This window comes from Lynx canadensis, chromosome A2, assembly GCF_007474595.2.
Source record: "Lynx canadensis isolate LIC74 chromosome A2, mLynCan4.pri.v2, whole genome shotgun sequence".
In the NCBI taxonomy this organism is placed as follows: domain Eukaryota; kingdom Metazoa; phylum Chordata; class Mammalia; order Carnivora; family Felidae; genus Lynx; species Lynx canadensis.
The window spans coordinates 146,741,700-146,759,727 of NC_044304.2; the positions used below are offsets into that span (position 1 = coordinate 146,741,700).

The 18,028-nt window shown below is 46.4% G+C and overlaps 2 long non-coding RNA genes across 2 annotated transcripts in view; one reads left to right on the plus strand and one right to left on the minus strand.

Annotated features, from left to right (window-relative positions):
• The window catches only part of LOC115509189, a 50,611-nt gene extending 32,876 nt beyond the window's left edge, over positions 1-17,735 (minus strand). The window contains exons 1-3 of the long non-coding RNA XR_003967243.1: positions 17,426-17,735; positions 15,375-16,470; positions 14,208-14,280 (exon numbers count right to left, since the gene is read on the minus strand). This is a non-coding gene — a long non-coding RNA (uncharacterized LOC115509189). The remainder of the gene's footprint in view (positions 1-14,207; positions 14,281-15,374; positions 16,471-17,425) is intronic.
• On the plus strand, positions 14,582-16,612 carry LOC115509190. Its single transcript, XR_003967244.1, has 2 exons — positions 14,582-14,798; positions 15,429-16,612. It is a non-coding gene; the product is annotated as an uncharacterized LOC115509190 (long non-coding RNA).
• Positions 17,736-18,028: the final 293 nt, after the last annotated feature.

Sequence of the window (18,028 nt, forward strand, 5' to 3'; positions counted from 1 at the left end):
TTGGGTTTGTTGTTGTTGTTGTTGTTGATTTTAGAGAGAGCGAGCAAGCAAGCGCGTGCACACGCGCATGTGCGATTGGCAGAGGGAGAGAGAGAGAGAATCTTTTTTTTTTTTTTTAAGTTATTTATTTTTAAGAGAGAGAGAGAGAGAGAGAATCCCAAGCAACAGCGGAGCTCCATCCCAGGACCGAGACATTGTGAGCCAATATCCAGAGTCTGAGCCACCCAGACTCTGAAGCTTGCGGGGGGGGGGGCGGCGCATATCTTAAGCAAGTATGGAGCCCAACACAGGGCTCGATCCCACAACCCTGGAATCATGATCTGAGCCAAAATCAAAAGCCAGACACTGAACCAACTGAGCCACCCAGGTACCCCAGGCCCCAGTTTCTAAGCAGAATAGCCCCTGGGGTAACAAATAAATGAAAAGTCCTCTATCAAATTCTAATGACTTGATGGAAATAGCAATTGAAAATATCTAATGTGCCCCCCCATCTTATTTCTATGTTCACCAAGTAAAGTTATGATCCAAATGTCATCCTTTCAACAAATTTACAGCTGGCCATAGTACATCTCCCACTGCAAATTAACACATGGAAGTTCAGTCTCCTGTAAGCTTGTTTGGCAGGCTTCATTCAGTCTCACATTCCCCATCAACTCTGAATGAACTAGCAAAATCAGATTTCTTCATCTGCAAAGTCACACCCTAGGTGCCTGATTAAGCAGCCTGGAGTTCCTTTCCTCTTGAAGGCTTGTCCCAGCAATCAGGGGCTTCCCTCCCTGACAGGAATTTAACTACCACTGTTGACAAGTTAACTTTCCAGAAGCATCTATCAGGAGCAGGCTATCTGTCTTTATTAACCACAGGATGCCTAATGGACACTGGGAGCAATTCAACACTCACTAATTAATAAACACTGCCCTTCAAAAGAAAAAGGCACTAAGTACCAATCAATAACTTTGTTAATCATACAACAACAGAAAATAAACTGTGGCTGAGTTAACTCCAAAATTAATTTTAACCTTTCATGCAATGTATTTCAAAACATTGCAAAAAAGTTATTTTTTAAAGATAAGTATCACACAAATTCACTATACGATTCTATAAAAATCATCACATGAAATAATCAAATTGCTATCAAATGGAAAAAATTTACCAATAAAACAGATTTCTGCTATACTCTCAAAAAGGTTGTTAACCTTCATACAATCAGCAATAAAACCCAAGAATCTGCCTTTAAAGAAAAAAGACATTATTCCTAAACACTCATTTTCTCTTAGCAGCTTTTTAAACACACTTCTCTTTTATCATCAAAGGCAGCATATATATATATGCAATGTAAATTACATATATTGTCCTAAAATCAAGAGTCAGACACTTAACCGACTGAGCCACTCGGGAGCCCCTATAAATTCTCTTTCTGACACTCTCCCATGTCTTGTTCTTACTTAAGATTGTATCATGAATAGATCATGAATATATTCAAGAAAATAGTGAACCTCTTTCTATTTCTATGACTATATGTGACTTTTTAAATACGTACAAACCAGTTTGTGTCTTGTCCCACCAGTTCAACACACACTGTGCCAGATAAGTCTTCCTGATTTTAAAAACAAAAATAAATACACATTCCACTCCCAAATTAAAACATTTTGTATATATTTGACCATGTTATTATATCAATGCTAAACTTCTTAGGTGTGATCATTGTAGTGCGGTTATTAGTTATTATTAGAAGAAGGTCCCCTTTAGCAGGTATTTAGAGGTGAAATGTCATGGTATCTGAAACTTATATTCAAGTGGTGATGCAAAACATTATAAATTTACTCACCACATTTGATTCAAAACACACACATAAGTGAGCATGAGGGAAAGCACGGCAAAATGTTAACGACTGTTTCATCTACAAGGATATATGTGTGCTTACGGGACTGTTTTGCTAAAGGTTTCAAGCTTTCAAAATAAAAAGATGGGGTAAAAAGGCTCTGGTACTTTCACAGGGTCTCCTCATTTGCCACTTGAAAACATGCAACAGTCATTTCCTAACACCCAACCCTGGGTCCTAACCTAGCCCGACAGCATCCCTGCACTCTCGGGCAAAAGAATATGCAAATGAGTTCTCTAGGGGTCCTTAACTACCAGGGCTTCAGGCTGCTGCAACTGCATGGCTCCCCAGGGTCTTTCCCTACCGCTGCACTCTTTTCTCTCTCCTGCCTCCACCACTCTTGGGGCACTTAGACGTTCACCCACTCCTTTCACGGCCTATGCATCAGAGACCCAGCTGGAGGGTAAACATCTAGAGGAAGAAGTCTTCACGGATAATTCTTTTGTAATTCCCCTCGCACCCAGCTCGATGTGATGCACAGGAGAGGCGTTCCAAAGTGTTTAACTGAAACAAGGGGTTTCTTTAGGCAAAGCAGAGCATGGTAACTGCTTCTAAGCAATGAGGGAAGGGGATCAGAGTTCACTGTCACACTCCAGCCTCCTCATCTTTCTCTCCAAGGCTTTCAACTCCTCTTATCTTTCCTATCCTTCCAGATTGTCACAACTGTCTTCTCTCTGACACAAACAATGCCAGGTTATCCTACTAAGAATGGAAAAACCTGTTTCACAATCCCAAATAAAGCAACTCTAGAAACCAGAAGAGCCAAATTCTCTTATATCTTATTTACATGACATTACTTTCTAACACCGTAAGAAACTACAAACAATTTGAATAAAGCACCTCTTAGGTATCCACCTATGGAATATCCCATATGGTACCCTTCCACCAGTTTGAAACTAGGAGAGACCTGCCTCTAAATGTTTTTACTTCAGTTAACCAAGATGAAGCTGGAGACACCTGAATACAGAGGCAACCACAATATCCTTAGAAAAGCTGATTCACTGACAAGAAAATACACGAGTGATACCTACCAAAAAAAAGCAGGGTGGGGGGGGGGGGACAGTATCTACTTGAAATAAGACACACACTGAAATCGCGGAAATGCACAACAAGAAAACCTGTGTCTCTTTCATTTTTCTCACCTGAGTACAAGTCACGGTCCTGGAGGGGAGCTTCAAGTACATCCGTCCAAAACCTGGGATCCAGAGAAGTTAATCACCTCATCCAACACCTCATAACTAATAAATTCAAGCCAAGCTAGGTTTAGAATGTGTACATTCTTCTCAGGCTTCTCTGCCCATTTTACCTCGAAATTTCATAAATTAAACTTTTTGTCCAAAAAAGCAGGGTGGATAGTGAAGTGGAACACCTAACTGTGGTCATCTATGCCACTAACCAGCCGTGTAAAATTAAGTAAGCTGCCTTATTTATAAAATAAGAAGAGGCATTCAATCAGCTGTGAAGCCACTGGAACTAGAATACACTCTGATCCCTTGAGGATGGCATAAGTAATCATCGCGTATTTACAACCCATTCGACTGTCACATTTTTTCACCAAACTTTGTTACAGCTTAAGCAATTTTAAAAAAAAATTCTTTTTAACGTCTATTTATTTTTTGAGAAACAGAGCACGAGTGGGGGAGGAGCAGAGTGAGAGGGAGATACAGAATCTGAAGCAGGCTACAGGCTCCAAGCTGTCAGTACAGAGCCTGACGTGGGGCTCGAACTCACCAACCACGAGATCATGACCTGAGCCAAAGTCGGACACTTAACCAACTGAGCCACCCAACTACCCCAAGCTTAAGCAATTTAAAATCATTACGTTAACTCAGACAACATCGCCGTTTACCAACAATTTCATAAATAGAAAGAATCCTGAAGTTCATTATCCGTATGATTACTATTACCTAAATTTTGGCAGAATGTCCTTGAGCACAAAATCTGAACATCCATATGAAATGTATCTCACATAGTATTTTCCATTCAACATAGAATATGCTATATAAACATATGAAACTCTTCAGAGATCGTTTGCATCAGCACAGAATCGTAGAGGAAAACTTGTATTTAGCTCTGGGCTGCCATTAGGTTAAAAAAAAATGCCTACAGTTAACTTCAGGGTGTCACTAGGCTATCCATACCAGGAATGGCAAAGGGAAAGGAGAAAGGAAGAACAGAAGAAACAGAAAAGAACCCAAAGAGGGGGGGAAAAAGGGAAAGAAGTGAAGACAGTAAAGAACACAGGAAGAAAAAAAGAATAAACAAGAAAGAGAGGAATGGCCAAAAATGGCTTGTCAGTATCCCAAGGCCATGGTGTGCCAACATCACACAACACTTTCACATGGATCCCAGACATCTTTAAGCGTTGTTTGTTTGTTTCCTTTGGTTTACTTTTGGACACAAAAGTTGCCCAGAGAGGACATACTTAACTAGGGCCTGCTCCTAGACTCCAGGTCCAGGATTAGGAGGATTCCAATGCATGAAAAGTAACACAGAAAAGTGCTGCAATCCAAAATACACTGGATTTTACCAGGAATATCCAGGACCTGACCTGTTCCTAATTAGTCATCTCCCCAGAGTTTAGATCCCTTAACTCCAAAACAGCACAATGATCCAAAAAGATGTAAGCAAGCAATATGTATATTTATACAACTGCATTTCAGTGCTTTCAAACAACGAGTACCCTGCAAAAACAAGAACGAAACGCAGTAAGGAGGAGGGCGTTTCCAGTCCCTCTCGGGGTCCCACTGCCAATGTCCTCTAAAACTGCTGGGCCCTTCCTGGGGTTAAGGGGCTGGGACCATGAGACACAGAATGAGCCCAGGATAAGCCAGGACACCACCATCACCACCACTTTCCCATCCCCACCCCACACACATAGGAGCAAATGTTCTTCAGCTATGGGGAGTCATTTCTTATCTGGATAAACATTTTAAAAATCTTTTTAAAGCAAATCTGTTGTTGGGATATTTCTGTTGTTTACAATCGCAAATGATCTGCTACTACTGAAAAATATTCTGTAGCTGATATGAAAGGACTGAACAGCATGTTGATTCACTAAGCCTACAAAGTCTTTGTTCCAAACTACTAGCTAGGTAGTAACAAATATAAATGGCAAAGAGCAAACTCCTATGTTCCCTTTCAGAAGAATTAAATTTGTAGCAGAAAGAATTTTAATTTTGAACCCTTTAAGAGTGGGAGAAAAACAGGATTTTTATACCTTTTGTCATGAAAATAGGAGAAGCTTATAAACACAGCAACCACGGTTAACTGTTCACAAACCAACTAAAAGGCATAATCAACTAGACCACAGATTTTAAAGATAAAGTCCAAAGAAAGCCTATGAATAGCATTCTATTTAAAAATACTTTTCACTTGGGGTGCCTGGGGGGCTCAGTCAGGTGAGCATCCGACTCTTGATTTCAGCTCAGGTCTGATCTCAAGGTCATGAGACGGCGCCCCGTGTGGGGCTCTGCGCTCACAGTGTGAAGCCTACTTGGGATTCTCTCTCTCCCTCTCTCTGTGCCCCTCCCCCGTGTATGTGCATGCACTCTCGCTCTCTCAAAAAAATAAATGAACTTAAAAGAAAATACTTTTCACTTGTTGCTACCAAATACTTGCATCCTCGGGCAGTAATCCCTAAAATTCAAAGAGTCCTCACAAATTCCTTTGGGATACAGCCTCTAAGAATTAGGTACCATACAATTTTGAAAAACTAAAAAAGTAGGAAAAGCTGAAGGAATATGAACAACACTGAAGACAAAGCTGAGTAAGTAAGTGTTCCTAGCACAGCAATGATTAATCTCTCTGGAAACATAAAGAAACAAAAAAGATAATCATAGATTTTTAGAAAATGGACAATACGTGCAATGAATGCACGATACATCAATACGAAAGCAGAAAGCAAAACAATTGTCAGTGGCCTTGACAATGAACAGATAAGTAGCTTGGCGTAGCTGTGAACATTACAGAAAGATTCAGTACTAACAAAAATTCCCCTAGAACTAGGAAACAGGCACTCAAGGTCACAGACCACGTATAATTTTGCAAGAGAAAACCTGTGAGGTAGCATTTTTTTAATAAGCTGTTCAAGAATTAACAGAAGAATTAAGCAGGTTCCCAGAAACTCCCCTAATGAACCATCAATGAAAAAAGATGTCTTTAGAAGCAGAATGCCACCACCATGGAGATGAGAAGTGGCAAAATCTTCCAGATCGGGGTCAACAACCTTTCCAAAGTGGAGTGTTCAGGTTCAGTTTTCAGGTCTTCTGCTGTAGATGGCACAAGAATGGAGAAGGGTGCCCTGAGGCTCCTCCCTGGCTTCTGAAGGAAAAAGAAGGCCGGCCACACCGCAGGCAGTCTGAAATAAGGAGTCCCGGATCCTGCTCCTGGGATTGAGCAGCAACACCCCTACACTGAGACCCCAGTCTTGAGTAACACGTACCTTTCAGAAAGCTGAAGTATTCCTGCGAGGGTGAATAAACTCAATCACGACATTGTAGGGCCAGACACACCTCACTCCACCAAGCCCCCGTTTTCCAGATGACAGCCTATGCCACAGAGTTGGACATTCTCCCCCACGGTTCCGTAGCAAGTGGGAACTAGGATCCCGCGGGAAGAACACGAAGCACTTAGCAGAGCATCCCAAGGGGCACGTACCCACTAATCGTTCTTATAGTTACTGACACTACTCTACCTTAATACCCTTTCCACCAAACTAAATAAAATCGGCCACAGCACAAGGAGAGAACTGGCAGGGAAAAGAAGAAGAGAAACACGTGGAGGCAGGATCATGAAGGAAATCCACAGATGGGGGGGGCTTTGGCCGACCAGAAGTCAGCCTGAGAAGCCAGATGCCTAACTAAGAAAAGAAGTGACACAAGTTGGAAGAGAGGAAACTGAAGACATGTGACAAGGGCAAAGACGATGTTGCCCGGTGCTAATGTGATTAAATACAAGAAAAACACTAAGTGTCTTAACTCCCCGAAGCACAGGAGGCTTTTAAAAGATGCTGAGGAAGGGGAAGGCGGGAGGTAACACAGCAGCACACCCCGCCTCCCGCTGCTGAGTGAAAACTGGTCCGAGGGCCATCCCCAGCACTCCTGTCATACAGAGACTGCCAACCCCAGCCTCAAACTCGCAAGTCCAAAGAATTCAAACCAGTGTCACAGATTTAGTTCCAAAGATTATGTCACAGATGTTGGAGTCAAGAAATGACGAGCAGCAAGTCACATGTGGTCCTTTTCAAAGAAATAAACAGTACATCAAAATCTAAGGCCCTTTCCTTGAAATGCAGTCTAAATAAAATCAATTATATGGATGCTGACTCAACTTTAAGATTTAAGGTTCAATCATTTTATAAAAGCAGTTAGAAAACCGAGAATTTCAAGATAAAATTAACACCAGCAGACGTGAAAAGCAGTGAGATCTCATGGCCTCCGCCCAGATTTGTGGCCTGTGCTACACAAATGATTTGCTTCCTAATCCGTAAAACACATCCAATAATAAACACTGTGTGTGCCTTCCAGGAATTTGATTTAAACAAGTTAATGATCATAAAGCAATCTAAAAAAAAGTAAGCACTGTATGGATCTTGGGCATAACGTTGGAAAGGCATGCGAGAGAAGTCAAATAATAGCATCTGGTGGTATCTTGAAGCATTCACTGGAAATTAAAAGGAAAACTCATTAAGTTATTTTCTAACAAAGAACCCTGTGCTATTAACTAGTCTTGACATACACACCGTTTTAGAACATTTAAAAAACTTAAAACCTTTCATTTCTACCCTGCCATCCCCTACACCTCACCCATTTCTTTTTTATTTCCTTGCTCTCAGGTAAGATTTTTCCCTTAAAAACTCTTGCTATCCTGGGGTACCTGAGTGGCGCAGTGGCTGGGCATCCGACTTCAGCTCAAGTCATGATCTCCCAGTTCGTGGGTTCGAGCCCCGCGTCGGGCTCTGTGCTGACAGCTTGGAACCTGGGGCCTGTTTCGGATTCTGTGTCTCCCTCTCTCTCCACCCCTCCCCTGTTCACACTCTGTCTCTGTCTCAAGAAAAAATAAACATTAAAAAAAATTAAAAAAAAAAATTCTTGCGATCCTTTCTTCTCCCATAAATTCACTCACATTAGAATGTACTGTCAATCCTCACTTCAACTCACCTCAGACTGTGAGTCCATCTGGCTCTTGGCACCTGGGAGTCTAGTTTAACATGGAGTATTTCCAGAGCACAACCTGTCAGAATGCCTTAGAATCGCCACCAACCCCTCCCCAAAGCCCCTTCACTACTTCCCCCTACCACCACCACCACCACAAAAATAAACACACACTCTGGGTAAGAACAGTACACGTGACCTGCAAGGGCCGCTTTATGACATCTCCCGGCTCCACAGCCGTCCTACCAGATTTTAGCCCGAAACGCTCCTCATTTACAAACTGCAGAGCCTCCGCTGTTCCCCAAAGTCCTCAAGACAGGGAATGGCCATGCCGTGACAACTTACTCTTAATCCCCTAACGAGCATCTCCTTCCTGTAGCCGTAACTCTTCTGCTAAAGCAGTTAACTTGGAAGGATGTCCAGGTTAATGCTATCCATCTACCAAGAACCCAAACTCACAGAGTTTTAACTAGGAAAGGAGCTTTGTCTCATAAACACCATTTTATTTAGTGAGCTCCCAATTATGTAATGTGCTCCATCATATCCTGGAGCTATTATAAGTTGCTTGGTTATATTTGATAGAACATTCAGGTTTAAGAAACAGAGAACAGTGTTGTCTTTTAACAACATCGGAAATATTTCAGTATAATTTAACTGGGGACCTTGACTACTGGGTGAGAATACCCAATCTAAATTTGAACAGATCCAAAGATTTTGCAAAATACCTGAATTCTCATAAAATTAAATTAATCCATTTTAAACTTTTACAACTCAGGCTGCCATCCAGCAATCTTTAAAGGACACGATACTGCAGAATTCAAAGGACAGGTGCCTAACACTTGAAAAACGAAGAAACAGGCCCAAGATTATACAACTTAACAAAAGATGATCTGATCCAGTGGTTCTCAAAATGTAGTCCCAACCAGCAGCAGCATCTCCTAGAAACTTGCAAAAACTACAGATCGTGAGGCCCACCCTAGACCTGCTGAGTCAGAAACTCTGGGCCGGGGGTCCGACAATCTGGGTTTAACAAGCCCTGGGTGAGCCTAACGCACGCTGTCTGGGAACCAGTGATCCAATCCACCCACCCCAGTGAGGAGAAAGAAATGAAACCAGTTAACTTCCCTCAATTATTATACCAAGTTAGTGACCGACGTCACTAGGGACAGTTCTCAATAAACCTGAAATGATTCTTTAACTACACACCTGAATCCGAAGTGGTCCCACAGGATCTTCTAGACAAATACATCCATCTTGACCTACTGCAATATGAATTCTTTTATTATTGCTACATGGTTAAACACATATAAATTCTTTTATCTAGAATAATTTACATTTAGTGCCTTTAAAAAAAAAAAAACCCTTCATGTTACTGACCTCTACACAACTCAACTCTCACAGTCCTTTATATTTAATTGATTGCTTGGGTTAACTTTTGTTGCTGACAGGAGAGGTTAGCTTTGTCTTGTTATAGTTGTGTTTTGGTTTTGGTTTTAAGGGTCCCCAAATTTATGGGACACGTGGTTAACAGTTTTGGGGCTTCCCCCCACTACCACTGACATCAAAGAAGCGCACACCAAATGTGTGTAAAGAGCCATGGATTAAGAGGCCAGAAATCACTAAAGGGAAAGTTGCCCCCCCCCCCCCCCCCCCCCCCCCCCCGAAAAATGCACTTCATGTTTTATCTTGGAATGTATCACGTGATCTTTTCTAAATGATAGATTTGCATTTTCAAATATATTTTACTTACTCTAGTATAAAATTAGTTTTCATTTGTGGAACACATAGTGGCAGAAAAATAGGAAGCTAGCCTGCGTCCTAGGCATGAGGACGAGCCTGTAACCCAGCCACACCTCACACCACGAGGAAGGGAAGTCTGAGGCACAGCGGTGACAGCAGCTTGTGCACCACCTTCGACAAGCACCAGACCACATATCGGGCTCCGTCATCAACTCCCCAATACAGCACCCACCACATGAAATGGAATCTACAATTGTGGGCCTTGGGGCTCTCGTTCTGAACAGATGTTTGATGTATATAGTACCTTTCGACATAAATATTTCAAAGCCTGGTAGTGGTTATCTGCACAACCTAAACATCTGTTTCTATTTACGTTTTTAAATATTCCCTTTGAGAAATTTATAACTTGGGTGTTAGGATTACCACAGACTGAGATTTAGAGATTTAAGAAATAAATGCTTCCGTTCCTGTTTCTCATGTTGAAGCTCTTTTCTCCATGTCATGCCATACTAGATGTATTTTCAGAGCTGTTTTCAGACTCTATTAACATACATAATTACCTTCAACTTTACAAACCAAATTTTCTAACATAGCTCAGTGCCATGAGTTTATTTCACTGAAAAAGAATCGGGGACGAGTACATAAGGCAATAGAAGTAACTACTTCAATCTGACTTACGCTTCCAACTCTCTCTGTATGACCTGACCACCAATCTTCTCGTGACTTTACTTCTGTGTTATCAATAAAGGATCACAAGTCCTGCTACATACCTTACAGGGAAGAAATCAAAGTCACTGAGTGAACAATAACGTCCTGGGAAAGACTGCGTTCCTTGGAAGAACCATAAATACGGTGTAGTTACTGGTACTCAGCCTCTTGTTCAGCTCTATACACGTACCTTCTGAAGCCACATTAGAGGGGTTAACCTACTTGAACATTCATCCATTGGACAACTAATTATAAACGCTTGGTATGTGTCAGATACTGCATGAGGCACCAGGGATACAAGGGTCAGCAGGACAAACACAGTGCCTGCTTTTCACAACACATCTTAGAGAAGTAATGATTATGCTTATGGGACTTTCATTCAGTTTACAGGTCAAGGGCTCAAATCCCTTTGACTTGTAGCTACTCATAATTACAACTATTCATAATCACTCCACTCTGCTCCTAAAAAAAGGGAGATGACATGAATTACATGGAAAGTTCCCAGAACACACAGACAAATGCTCTATAATACGAAGACCTCATATAGGTCGAAAATATCACCTAGTAAACACCTTATCATCTATGAACGAGAAGCACAGTGTTAGGCCCTAGGAAATGAATCAAGATTTTTCTTGTAAAGGCAGAATAACTTCAGCCTAAACGTTTACCTGTCAAGTACCAGACTTAACCATAAGCGAATCCTCCGTAGCTGTGCTGTCCAATACCTTTGCCCCCAGCTAGTGGTGGCTCTTTACGCTGAAATCAACTAGAAATCCGTTCCTATGTCACACTAGCCACATTTAAACTCTTCAAGTGGCTAGTGGCTATTACTTGAAGTCATTTAAATATATCAGTAAAATTCATGTCTATGGTCTCAGAAAGCTCTACGGGATAATGCTGCTCTATAAATACCCCGGTAATACTAAATCTAAAAATTACAGTGTAATGAAAAGTGATTAAGCATCTATACTCTGCTATGGCACATAAAATACGTCCATCTGTAACAGAGTGCCCTTTCTTCTTTCCTAAACAGGCTGAAAAGTGAGGATGTTGAGCATCCGTCCCAGTTTACAGGAGTAACCAAGAAAATTCACGCGGTCCAGTTAGCCAACTGGGAATGAAACTCGGAAACAAGTGAAAATTGATTACATTTTGCTCCTTCGGTTCTGTTCCTTTCACAAGAACGTGTCCATAGTATTCCGTATTCTCTGTTCAAGGATGTGTGCTTTGAGCCTAATAAGCTAGCAGCAGAGGAGATGAAGACATTTAAGAATGAGGATGGGTGACAGAGGCGAACACCACGTATAACGCAACACAAATTCAATTCAGACCCACACAATAAACTTACATGCCTACTGTGTCCCAGTGATATACAAAGAATCACCATTAGCACCTTTGACAAGCTGGATTTAGTCAGAGTGTCTAACATGTAAACAAAAATACCCTGTGTTGTAAAACATGCAGCAACACAGATACATACAGAACACAGCGGTGACACAGGGAGGGTATTTAAATGTTTTCTGAGCAGAAACCAGGGGAAATTTGGAACCAGGTCCTCAAGAAGCAGAGGAACAACCTGTGCAGAGCTGTGCAAATGAACCACAACTGGTTAGGCAATGCTGGAGAAAAGTGTTCTTGGTGGCTTAAGAAGGACAGGGATGACAGGAGAAGGAGAGAGATCATTTCCATGCCAGACCCATGACACTCATATTTGTGTCCGGCTTGCCTCAGTGGGTCTATAAACTTTTCTAACCCAAACTGCACGCCACATGAAAACCAATCCCTAAAACTTGATAATATGCCCATGTCTGCTTTACAGCTAACAAATACTAGACAGCAGTCATTAGTAAGAACCGAAGGGGCTTATTGTGGCTGCTCATGTAAATCCTTAGAAAATATCTGCACCTTCCAGACTCTTCACTTCACAAACGCTGTGTTCAAGGCTCAAAACAAAAACAAAACAAAAAACTTCCACAGAATCTGTTCTCTTCCCATTACCCGGATCCCTCTCTCTACACAATAAACTTCATGTAAATATTAGTAGCCTATAGGCCTTAACGAATTCACCAAGTGATTCTCCCCTATCCCCCGGACAATACCAGTAATACTTCGTAGATAAAAAATATATATAAACATACGCACATACACTCGCGGGATCGTGGGCAAACATGTAAGTATTCCTATTCACTCAAATCCATGGCCCTTAGGTCAAGGTGTTATTTCAGATGCAGCATATGCAATGGTCTAAAGCATGAGGTCTGGAGTCAGCCTCCCCGGGTACTAATCAGGTATCATCACTGACCAACTCTTACCTCTCCTCGTGAATTTCAATTTCCCAGCTGTAAAATGGGGACGACAATGTTTCATCAAATATCCATACCCGCGTCGCCACAGTGCAGGCAGTGACCCATCTAGTGTTAATACGTGTTAGCTAAGCTATTTTTACTATTTCCTCCCTACAGATCGTTTCACAAACATCTATGCCATCAAGCCGGCGACCTCTGTAAGTTCTCGCCCCTCACTGTACATCAAACACACGGAGAAAGGTTTTTTTCTAAATACTCTATCGTCCAAGCCCTATTTGGATTTGGGGTCAATCAGTCTGGGATTGGGCCACGCATAGAAGTCTTTCTCAAGTTGTTTATAACTTGCAGCCAGGATTAAGCACGACATACAGGTCTCTACGTGCCCGCAGAAAATACACACGCCGGTAAGGTCTGCTCCATCTTGGACCGAACCAGCGCACGCCGGGCCCCCGCCCGGATGGATGAGGCTCGCCTAGATGCCGTGACGACGAACTAGAAGTGCGGTGGGATTCACACCCACGTCCGAATACGGCTTACCGAGCATCAACTCCCACGAACCCCACCAGATGCTGCCTCGACACCCTGCACCACCGGGATCTGCCGGGGGCACACGCCCCCTCGCCCCTAGCCCCGCGGCAGGCCCTCCGGACGCGTGCGTCACCGCGCCCTCGCCTCCCGCGCCCCAGCCCCCTCCCGCCCCTGGCACGTGACTCGACACGCGCCAGCTGCACGCGGGCTCCATCAAAACAAAAACAGAGGAGGCCGGCCGGCGGGGCGGCGGGGGCGCGCGGGGGCGGCGGGGAGCGGGCGCGCCCCCGCCGCCACTGGCCGGCGCCGCGGCCGCGCCTCCTCCGCTCCGGGCGCCGCCGGCCGCGCGCCCCGGCAGGCCGGGGGCGGGAGGGCAGAGGGCGCCACCCTGTTTACAGCCCTCGCTCGTGGCCGGGGACCCCGCCCGGAAACGGTCTCCCGGGAGAGGGCCGTGAAGTGCGCACCCACCCGCGCCCGGGACGCCGGCCCGGCGGGGAAGGCGCCCGGCTCCGGCCGCCGCTCGGAATAAAACGGTCGCCTCGGCTCCGGGGCCGGGCCCGCGCGAGTCTCCGCTCCTCCGCGCTCCACCGCCCACGGCTGTTTCGTGTCCGCCCCCGGCACCACTGTGCTACGCACTTCACTCCCATCTCTCGGCTCCGGCGCTTCCGCAGACCACCCTCACGTGGCCAGGCACTCCCCCGCGACAAGGGCTGCGGACCCTCGCGCACTTCGGGACCCTGCGCCTGCTCCCACCCCGCGGGACGTCACCCCTGTCAGACCACCGAGCCCGCACTCCGCCCGGGCGGGGGGGGGGGTGGCCACAAGCTGTCAAAAGCCTAGTTTTCCACATGACGAAGCTCACCCTCACCCTTAGACATCCCCACTCACCCTTCAGCCTAGCTTCGAGCTGAATCCGTATTTAAAACAGGAGGGGCGGGGTGGAACGTCTTGATTTTTCTCCCTAATTTGCAAAAAAAAAAAAAAAAAAATTAAGACGCAGCTCTGTCCATCCACGTCGTCCCACCAAATGCAAGACTTGCAAAATAGAAATGCCCACCACACACCTGCTACGCAACCAGCCCTCTGGAAGCCCGGAGACCCACCCAGCCCGCCTGCAGGAACCTGCGCCTGGGGTGGGGTGGGGTGGGGTGGGGTGGGAGCGAGACCGTCCGGTCCCCGAAAGTAAGAGGGAGGGAGTGGGGCAAGCACCCCCTCGCCCCGCCCGGGAGCGCCGACCTCCCGTCCCCCAGGCCCAGAGCGATCCCAAGACACCCTCCATCCCTCCCGGCGAAAAGGAGGAGGTAGCCCCAGGCCCGAGTGCCAGGGGTGTTTTTCCCTTTCTGAACCCAGACGCCGCGTCCTCCATAAGTACCCTCCCCCTCGCCGCCTGACTTCTAGTCGACAGCAAAGGTGGGGTAGGTGGGAGAAACCAGCGAGCGCTCTCCAGATTCGGGATGTTGGTTTCCGCGGAGCGAAGAGGTGGGATCTCGAAATGGAAACAGTCTCCCCCTCCCTCCCCCCCTCCTCCTCCTCCTCCTCCTCCTCTTCTGTTTACCTCAAGTTTGAATTTTATCTGCGCAACATTAGCTGGAATGCGGACATTGAAAACACACACACACACACACACACACTCGCTCTCTCTCTCTCTCTCTCTCTCAACCCGGCAGCGGCTCCGGAGGAGCCATGTGGCATCAAGCCACCTCAAAGGGGAAAAAAGTGCTCTTAGCAACACAAACATGGCGAAACCGCCTCGGCATTCCCGGCCAACGCCACAACCCCTACCTTCCCTCGCCCCGCTCCCGAACATCCCGGCCGTGACCTGCCGCCCCTTCCGGGGGGAGGCCAGGGGCCCCGGGGAGTCCGAGGGTGGGACCGCCGGGCGTGCGAAAGAGGAAATAACAGTCCACAGTGGAAATGTTTCTGCTGGACCATCCGACCCGTCCGCCTCGTCAGGAGCGAGGGGACGCCCCGTTCACCTCGGGAGGGCTAAACGGGGAACAAAATTCCCACCCCAAAGTCCCGCTGGGCCGGCTCTCCCCACCCTCCACAACTTACCTTGGGGCGGAACGCACGCTGCCGCTAGAATCCCTTTCTCTTTCCTCCTTCCAGAGCCAGACGCGAGGAGGAAAATGATGCGCATGTATATTTGTAGAGCATATTCTTCTAGAATTTCCCTTTGATCGTCACGAGGAGCGATGGAGGCTCCGGAGACAGGTGCGGCGGTGGCCGAGGCTGCCGGCTAAAAGTTGTTCTCTCCGCGGTGGGCGGCGGGGTCCCCGGGCCGGGGCTGAGGACCCCGTCTCCCTGCCCCCCCTCCCCCCCGGCGTCGCCCACTTCTCGCTGGCTGCTGCGTGCGGCTCGGCTGCAGGGGAGGTGGCGTAGTTTCTCTTCCTCCCACCTCTTCTCACTCACTTGTTTTCGTAGCCGTGGGCTCCCCTAATGCTTTCCTCTCCACAATGTTGTTTCATTATATCATGTCCATCATGTGACACCGGAGAGGCCTCTCTATGGAAACTTAAAGGGGCTCCCACGTGACTGCAGCAGCAACAACAGCAGCAGCGGCTGGAGTGGCCGCGGCCGCAGCGTTCCTACCACCACCCACCGGGAGCCCCTCGCAGCATCCCGAAGGGGCTTCTGGCGCTGCAGGAGCCCAGATAAGGGAGCCACAGCATCCGGGAGCTGTGGCGTCTGTGCGTGCGTGTAGCCTTTGCTCGTTACATAGGAAACCGAACAGAAGGAGCGTCTTCAAATCCTTTCCTACAGTCGCAAAACCCACGCTCTGCTAAAATGACATTTCGTGGCTCCTACTTGATTTTCCCCAAGAGCAATGAGTTTTCTATCAGGTCTGATTAATTTTGTACCAAGTCAAGAAGAAAAACTGGATTCGTCTCTCTGCGAGTTCAGCCAGCTCTTGGGTAGAACAGAAATGACAAAACAATAATAACAGAAATAGAATCAGGCATCTGATACATAATTACCATCACCACCAGCTTTAAAGCTTTCTGGAATTACATTCCTCCGGTAACTGTTGATGATGCTTGCAGGAGGCTAAATGCAATGCAGTTTTTCTCTTCCGCAGCTATATTAGGGCTTTGTTGCTGACAACAGTAAAAACTTGTTTGTGTCAGGAAGTGAGGTACGTAGATGTGACCTGGAAGGTACAAACAAAACCAAAGTGGCAGTGTTTGCATTAGTTTTCTGACCACATTGTTTCAAATGGTGAGAAGCAGCTGGTTTGCTGTAAAATGCTAGTAGCGTGTGTTTTGGTAGGAAATAAAATCATCAGAAAAACATATGTTTCCCTTAATCATACTGTACATGCTAGACCCTCGAAATTACACGTGTGTGTATGTGTGTGTGTGTGTGTGTGTGTGTGTGTGTACGTATGTGTGTGTACGTGAGTATAGAAAGAAAAAGAGCAGGTGCATTTTTAGGATAGTTGCAGCCAATAATTTTGTCATCATTTCCAGTGCATTTAACTGAAACATTTAACAAACACTCTGAAATACTTATTCAAATCCAGTGCTGTGTGGAAACTGTAACATCAGTTTTGAGTGCCCTCGGGATTACTGAATCACCACCCCTTTATGCGCTTATGCCTTAAATCCCAAATCTCTGCCTTAAAGTTTTTGTGGACCATGGAAATCCTGTGCTGTAAATCTGAGCTAAACAGCTACTTCTATGCTTTAGTTCATGCTGTTCCATTTATAAGGAAAACTCCCTGTTTGTACTGGCGGAATTACGAAAAACTTCTCAGGAAACTAAAGGGTGGGATGTAAGATCACCCGTTCTTTTGGCTTTGCCTCGACTCTCTCTCTCTTTCCACCTCATCAGTTTACCTCATCAGCCATGATGAATGATCTCCACAACATCCCTTCTAATGCCATAATATGTCCCCCAATTTTTACCTTCCTATGTAATGCCTAAATCCAACATCCCTTTCCCCTTTTGTGCCCTTGCCTCCCAGTTCAGCCCTCATGCTGCCTGGGTACTTAGCTCAGGCCTCCCCCAGTACTCCCTCCCGGTCCTCCCTCCCCTGCAGCTCTCCACCACCCCCCCCCACCCCCGCAGCTCCGTCTCCCTTCTCAACAACTCTCCCTCCTTACCTCTCTTTGACCTCCTTTATTCTCCTTCACAGCCTGGCCCTTGACTTCTCGGCCTCTTCCTTCCCTGCAATGTCCTGCCCCTACTGGGGTCTCCTTCGCACCCTTCTCTCTGGTCCCATCCCTTCTGACGCCAAACCCCAGCACTCCTCAACGGCTCGGCCTGGTCGGCTTTAGCCTGATTTTGTTCCCATGCCCCTGGGTTGGGAAACAAGTGTGTGGTGCAAAGTGGGGGCAAGAATCCCCCTCGGCGGTGGCCCCAGCCTCGCCCCCCTCTGCCCCTCCCGAGTCCCGGTTGCGGCGCTTCCTGGGCGGATGGTTGGGACTTGCTGCAGCAGCTGCGGTTCTGCTGTGTCATGCAAGAAGGAGGCGGCGGCGGCGGCGGCCGGAGCTGGAGGGGGAGGAGGGGAGGAACCTGATCTCTCCGGTAGCGGAGGGCTGGAGGCAAACATCGAGCTCCCCCAGAGCCGCCCGGGAGCAGGGAGGGCACCGCTACCCCGAGGGGCCCTCCCCGCGGGGCAGATGGTAAGTGGGGCGGCGCAGGTGGTCGCCTTGGGAAGGGAGCGCGCAGGGAGGGGGGGGGGGGTTAGGTGGGGAGGCGGGGAG